The sequence below is a fragment of the Pteropus medius genome, unplaced genomic scaffold, assembly GCF_902729225.1.
Source record: "Pteropus medius unplaced genomic scaffold, Ma_sr-lr_union100, whole genome shotgun sequence".
Classification (NCBI taxonomy): Eukaryota; Metazoa; Chordata; class Mammalia; order Chiroptera; family Pteropodidae; genus Pteropus; species Pteropus medius.
In genome coordinates, this window is record NW_024353906.1 from 1,087,027 (window position 1) to 1,093,026 (window position 6,000).

Below are 6,000 nucleotides of genomic sequence, written 5' to 3' on the forward strand. Positions count from 1 at the left end.
TTTTAAAAATGAAACCACGTTACTTATTGAATTTCATTAACCAACGTCACCATAAAAAATAAATAAAAATTGAAAGCATGTTAAATAGGCATATGGAATCACCAAATATAGAAAAAAATTAAAGCAAAAAAGTTTTAGTACTCTAAATTATAAGGGGTGGCACTCTGTATGTGATCTTAGAAGTCTGCCTGTACGCACATCATAATGAATGAAATCTTTTTTTTTCTTATTTTTGTTTTGTTTCAAAAAAGAAGCTGGCATGGAGGTTATCAGGGAGTTGAGGGTAGGGAAGAACCCAAGACTACAAAGGAAATGAAGCCTGGAATATCCGTATAGGAAAGCAGTCCTGTTAACATTTAAAAAACCCTTTCAAGGACCAAAGAAATAAAGGGTACAAATGTCTGGAGCTTGAAATGGCTTTTATACTTTTGAACCTGTTATGAAAGCTTTCTTAGAACTCTCCTTTCCCCCAAAACAAAATAGTTAAAAAAAATTAAATAGTAGGAACCCAGACATAAAGGATGCTACCATAGCCTATTTTAAATATGAGGCAGAATAACAACTTCTTCCTGAAAAAAAAAGGAAAAATTGCTATATTTGTAAGTCTGAAGGAAACAAAGAGAGTAAGTGGTTTATTCTTGAATTTTATGAATTGCTGGTAGCTCAAAAGTAGATGCATTTCCAGCAGGAATCAATACCTCTTGATTTTTGTTGCTTCTAAACATGTTTATGAACATGTTACAAAAATAAAAGAGAAAGAGGTAATGTGCATTGAGACTATTCTGTTTTTAATACAGCATTTGGTTGAACACATGTTTTATATCTGTCTTCATGTTCAAAGGACATGGATTGCTAATTCTTATAAAGTTTCTCACCAAAATGCCAGGTGTGACTTTCCTCCCTTCTTTCATGATTTATTCATTATTTTATTATAACTGAAATGGAGGAATGAATGACTGACATTCAGTGACTTGTAGTTTTTGTCCTTTTAGCGTTATAAAACATCAAAATTGTAGAGTCAATTCCAAGTCTCTCTAATGAAGTGTCACTCTACTTAAATTAACAACTTTAAAAGTCTTGCAGTATAATATGAAAGTTCTGAATTTTAGTCCTATTGCTGTTATTAATTTCATCTTGGCCAAGTCACCTAAACTCTCTCAGCCAAACTGGTTTATTCTGTTTATTCCAAAGCTCTAATTCCTCTGAATATTCCAAAAATATTCCTAAATTCCAAATGATGTCTTAATTTAATTAATATAAAACAAAGTTTTAGTATGACTATAGAATTTTATTTTTTGAATAAATCTTTTTATTGACATTTAATAGACCTACAGAAAACTGCATGAATCATAAGTGTATCGTTTAATTATCACAAAATGAATATATCTATGTACCCACTGCCCAGGTCAAGAAAGAAAATATTTCAGTGTCCCTTAAGTCTTCCCTCCCAATTACTACCTTCTCTTTCTCCCCAAAGATAGCTATCTTGACTTATAAGAACATAAATTTCTCCTTTTTTGGGGGCTTATTTAAATAGAACCATACAGTACGTATTCTTTTATATCTAGCTTCTTTTACATATGTTATATTTGTGAGAATCATCACTGTCATTGTGTAGTACTGGTCGGTTCATTTTATTTCTGTGTAATATTCAATTGTATGAATTCACCTATGGATGGGTGTATGAGTATTACCATTGTGTATATGCTTAGTAGTAGAAAATAATGTCTGAAAGTTTTCCAAAGTGCATGTGCAAATTTGTACTTCCACTGGCTCAGATCGTAGAATTTTAACAGTTTCTTTGTGGTTATTGGAATGAAATGATCTCTAATATGAAGTATTTGAACATTCCTAGGAGAAAAATTGTATATGGTACTGATTAAGCTTCATAATGCTTATTTTTGAAAATGTCACTACTCTTTGGTGATTAGGACTCTCAGATTTCTTACTACCTATCATTCGATACAGGAAAGAACAATGGATTTTTTTTTGCTAATTTCTGTTTCCCTGGAGAACTGATAGTGGTTGGGAAAAAGTAAAACTTCAAAATCATTGAACTGTTGTTTTCATTTTCTTTTTTTACTCCTTTGGCTAAGTAGTATTCTAATAATTACTCCTTTAGATGTTATAATGTTCTTGAATATGTAGTACTTTCTGCTTTGAGCTGAAAGGAGATTAGTATTTATTATTTGTTCCTATGATGTTTCTATCCTTCCTTTTTTTTTTTTTTTCCCTTAATTCTCATTTAAAGTATATATTTTCATTTGAGGATCTTGTTTCTTTGGGCTATTCATCACAATACATTAATCAAAAGCTTTTTCTTTGGGGGAAAACAAACATCAAAAACTAATATTTACAATAGAAGTCTGGATGTCCTCAAAAGCTTTATCTATTAATGTCCTGATATTTTTGTTCTGTTTTCTGTTCATTTCTGGAAAATAGATTTTTCCCCCACCAAAGCATTACAAAAATGCAGGAGTCCTAGATAGTGATGGTTAGAGTTGATATGGAGAGAGGTACTAAATCAAAGTAGAAGACTGAAAAAATCAAATGAAGTCATATATTTGAAAGTGGTAACATTTAAGGTGTTATCACTGTTATCATTGTTATCATGATCATCATGATCATTATCATCATCATGAGGAGAGTTTAGTTTTTTGTAAGAGGAAGAGGAATAAACATTTTAGGTACAGTAGAACTCTACCACAGTGAGACCAGTGCTGTTCTATAGAAATATAATGTAAATCATAAATGCGAGTCATATAATTTAAAATTTTCTAGTAGTCACACTGGGAAAAAATTAAAGGTAAAATTAATGTTAATGTATTTTAACATTCAAAATAGTATCATTTCAATATATGTAATCAATATAAAGATAATGAAAATACTTGACATTATTTATACTCAGTCTTTAAAAATTCACTGTATATTTTATACTACAGCACATTTCAATTAAGACTAGTAACATTTCCAGTGCCCAATAAGCCACAGGTTGCTATTAACTAGCACAATGGACAACACAGGTTTAGGGCTTTTCATGATAGAATGGGAGAAGGTTTCACGCTTTGTAGAGTGGACATGATTTATTTACTCCTGCTTTTAGGAGTATTCCACTGTAATGCATACTAATAATGGGTTGTTAGTCTGAGTTATAGGATTTTGAATTTTGAAAGTGAGTAAGAAAGAGCTCTGAACTTTACTACTGAAATTTATTTTTTTGAAACTTTTCCAACAGGACTATTTTGCCAGATTGTAAATGACAACTTTTAAATCAGAGCCTTGAAACCTATAGAAGTTCAGCATATTTTGAGGTAACTTGCATACTAATGAGCAGCAGCAAGAGACATATCTGGTGGACTAAAAATACCCAACGAAAATTAAAGGCAGAACATTCAGAAAACTAGTAGGCAAATAACAAAGGTATATATAATAATTGTGAAATTTTTATGAGGAAAAAACAATGAACATGACTGATTATATGTAAAGAACTTTGCTATAGACTGAAGGTTTATGTGTCCCTAAATTCATATGTTGAAAATTAATCCCCAGTGTGATGGTATTTGGATGTGGGACCTTTGGAAGATAATAAGGTTGTAAGGGCAGAACCCTCATGAATGGGATTAGTGCCCTTTAACCCATTTCCTGTTTAGAAAAATAAAAGTGCAGCTTGCTGCCAGTGTTAATTTAACATCACGCATAGGAATGCTACATTTTCTACAATTTGACATTTTCAGCCATTGAGAATTACTGTATTTTGTAAATGGAAATACTGTTACTAAAAACAATGTGGCCTTTTAAGCCATGCTTCTCTTGCTCAGGCCTGCTTCCACGTCTGGAAGTGTACTTTCCCTTCTAATAAAGCTTTTCTTTTCTGCTGGAAAAAAACCCCCCAAAACTCACAATGCTATAAATAGAAAGATATAATTTGTTTCCAAAGACTATCAATATACTGGAGTAATGATAAAAAAATAATAAAAGCGAGATATTTCATGTCAAACTTTGGGAGTAAGGTTAGCACTGTAATCGTGAGTTATCTCAGGGTAAATGTTACAGCCACAAGTGCCACCAGTGAGTATTCTAGGGGCAAACGAGAAATAGGTTAAAAGAGACCACAAGAACTCCCTTGCCTCTTCCACCATTTGAAGGTGCAGCAAAAGGACAGCTGTGTATGAGTTAGGAAGTGGGTTCTCACCAAACATGGAATCTGCCAGCACCTTGGTCTTGGACTTCCCAGCTTCCTGAACTATAAGACATAAACGTTTATTGTTTAAGCACTCTGTTTATGGAATTTTTGTTATACAGCTCTAACAGACTAAGAACGACTTTTGAAAGTTTAGCATAGTAACTTTAGGAAAGTTGAAATCAGACAAAAGTTTCATAGAAGTAGATTTTTTTTTCATAGAACAATGTTGTAAATAATGTCTCATTTACTGGGATAGCCTACATAAACCTATATAAACTATAATATAGCTGAAATATTTATCATTTGCACTAATAAACAGTGTAATGCTGAAAGTAAATGAAGAGAATTTGTATTTTATTATTTTTAATACTTTTGAAAAATTATGTGGAATTCTTTAGAAGGTGAGGAAGGAGGTAGATAGAGACATGGCTGTTTTTTAAGGACTAAATGATTAATACCAGAGGTTAATTTTCCTAGCTTTTTATTATGGATATTTAAATATATGTATATATAAGTAGACAGATAGTGAGTATGAATATCATGTGCTTATGAGGGAAGTAAATAGTTGTTGGTAAAGAAAAGTTAGACCAAAGTTTCCTCTATCAGTTACCAGGTGACAAAAGGTAGGTTGATCTGGAGGAGTGGAAGAAGTTAGAGGTAATATGAAGTTGTGACAATGCGGGCTGCCTTGCTTGCTTCATGGACTGAGTAAATGGACACATAGCTAAATGCTTTGCAGATCAGTGATTAGATAATGGAAGTAGGCAGAATAGAATTCCTGAATCTGATTATTTCTTCTTTTATCTGTGGTTATTATTAAATGTTGATACTTTGCTTAGTTTCTTGTTTAGTTTCAAAGTTACATAAATTTTGTATTTTGTCTGATTTTTAGAGTTACTGGCTATTAGGAAAACATAGTACATTTTTATGCACAAAGTATGATTTTTCTAAGGAAGTTTATTCTAAATGTGTCATCCATATTATATAGTTTTCTGTTAATATTGTGAAATAAATGATTTATGTAATATGAAATAGAAAACTATTTGTCTATATTTTCTATTAAAAAACAGTTATTTAAAAGATTTTGACAACCAAATGCTTTATGTACTACTGTTTTAATTTTTTTTTCTTTCTTGTATTAACTGAGGTTGTTAATGGTTGTAAAAGTTTTTACTAATATTTTTGGACACTGTGGAAAATTCTTAGGCATATTTTTGGGGGAGGCTTATCAGCATAAGGTAATGTGGTATGTAAGAAAAAGTCTGAATCAGAAGTCAGAAAGCCTGTGGTTCTTTCAGTTATTACTATATGTCTTAGAAAAATTGCTGTTTTTTCTGGATCTCAGTTTTTCCATTTGTAAAATAAGAGGTTTGGACTAGACGATTTCCAAGATCCTTTATAATGGAAAGAATATTGAATTTAGAATCAGACACATCTTGTTGCATTCATTCAGCAAGTGTTTTTTGAAAGCTATATTGTGCCAGTCACTGGAAATATTAATTAGCACTATAAAGAAGTTAACTAATTAGTTTCTATGGAGCTTATGTTCTATTTTGGTAGACAACAAAAAGACAAATACATAAAACAATTACAAAATATATATGTGCCATTAGGAAACAAATAAGGGCCTCTTGACACTATGGTTGAGGACTGTCATCTAGAGGTAGTGAATGACTGGATGAGAAGGAGCTAGCTAGGTAATTAATGGGGGAAATGTCTTATGTAGAGGGAACAGCATCTGAAAAGGCCTTGAAGCTGGAAAAAGCTTAGTGTGTTCTAGTTATTGAAAGAAGACAAGTGTGAATTAGAGTGTAGCG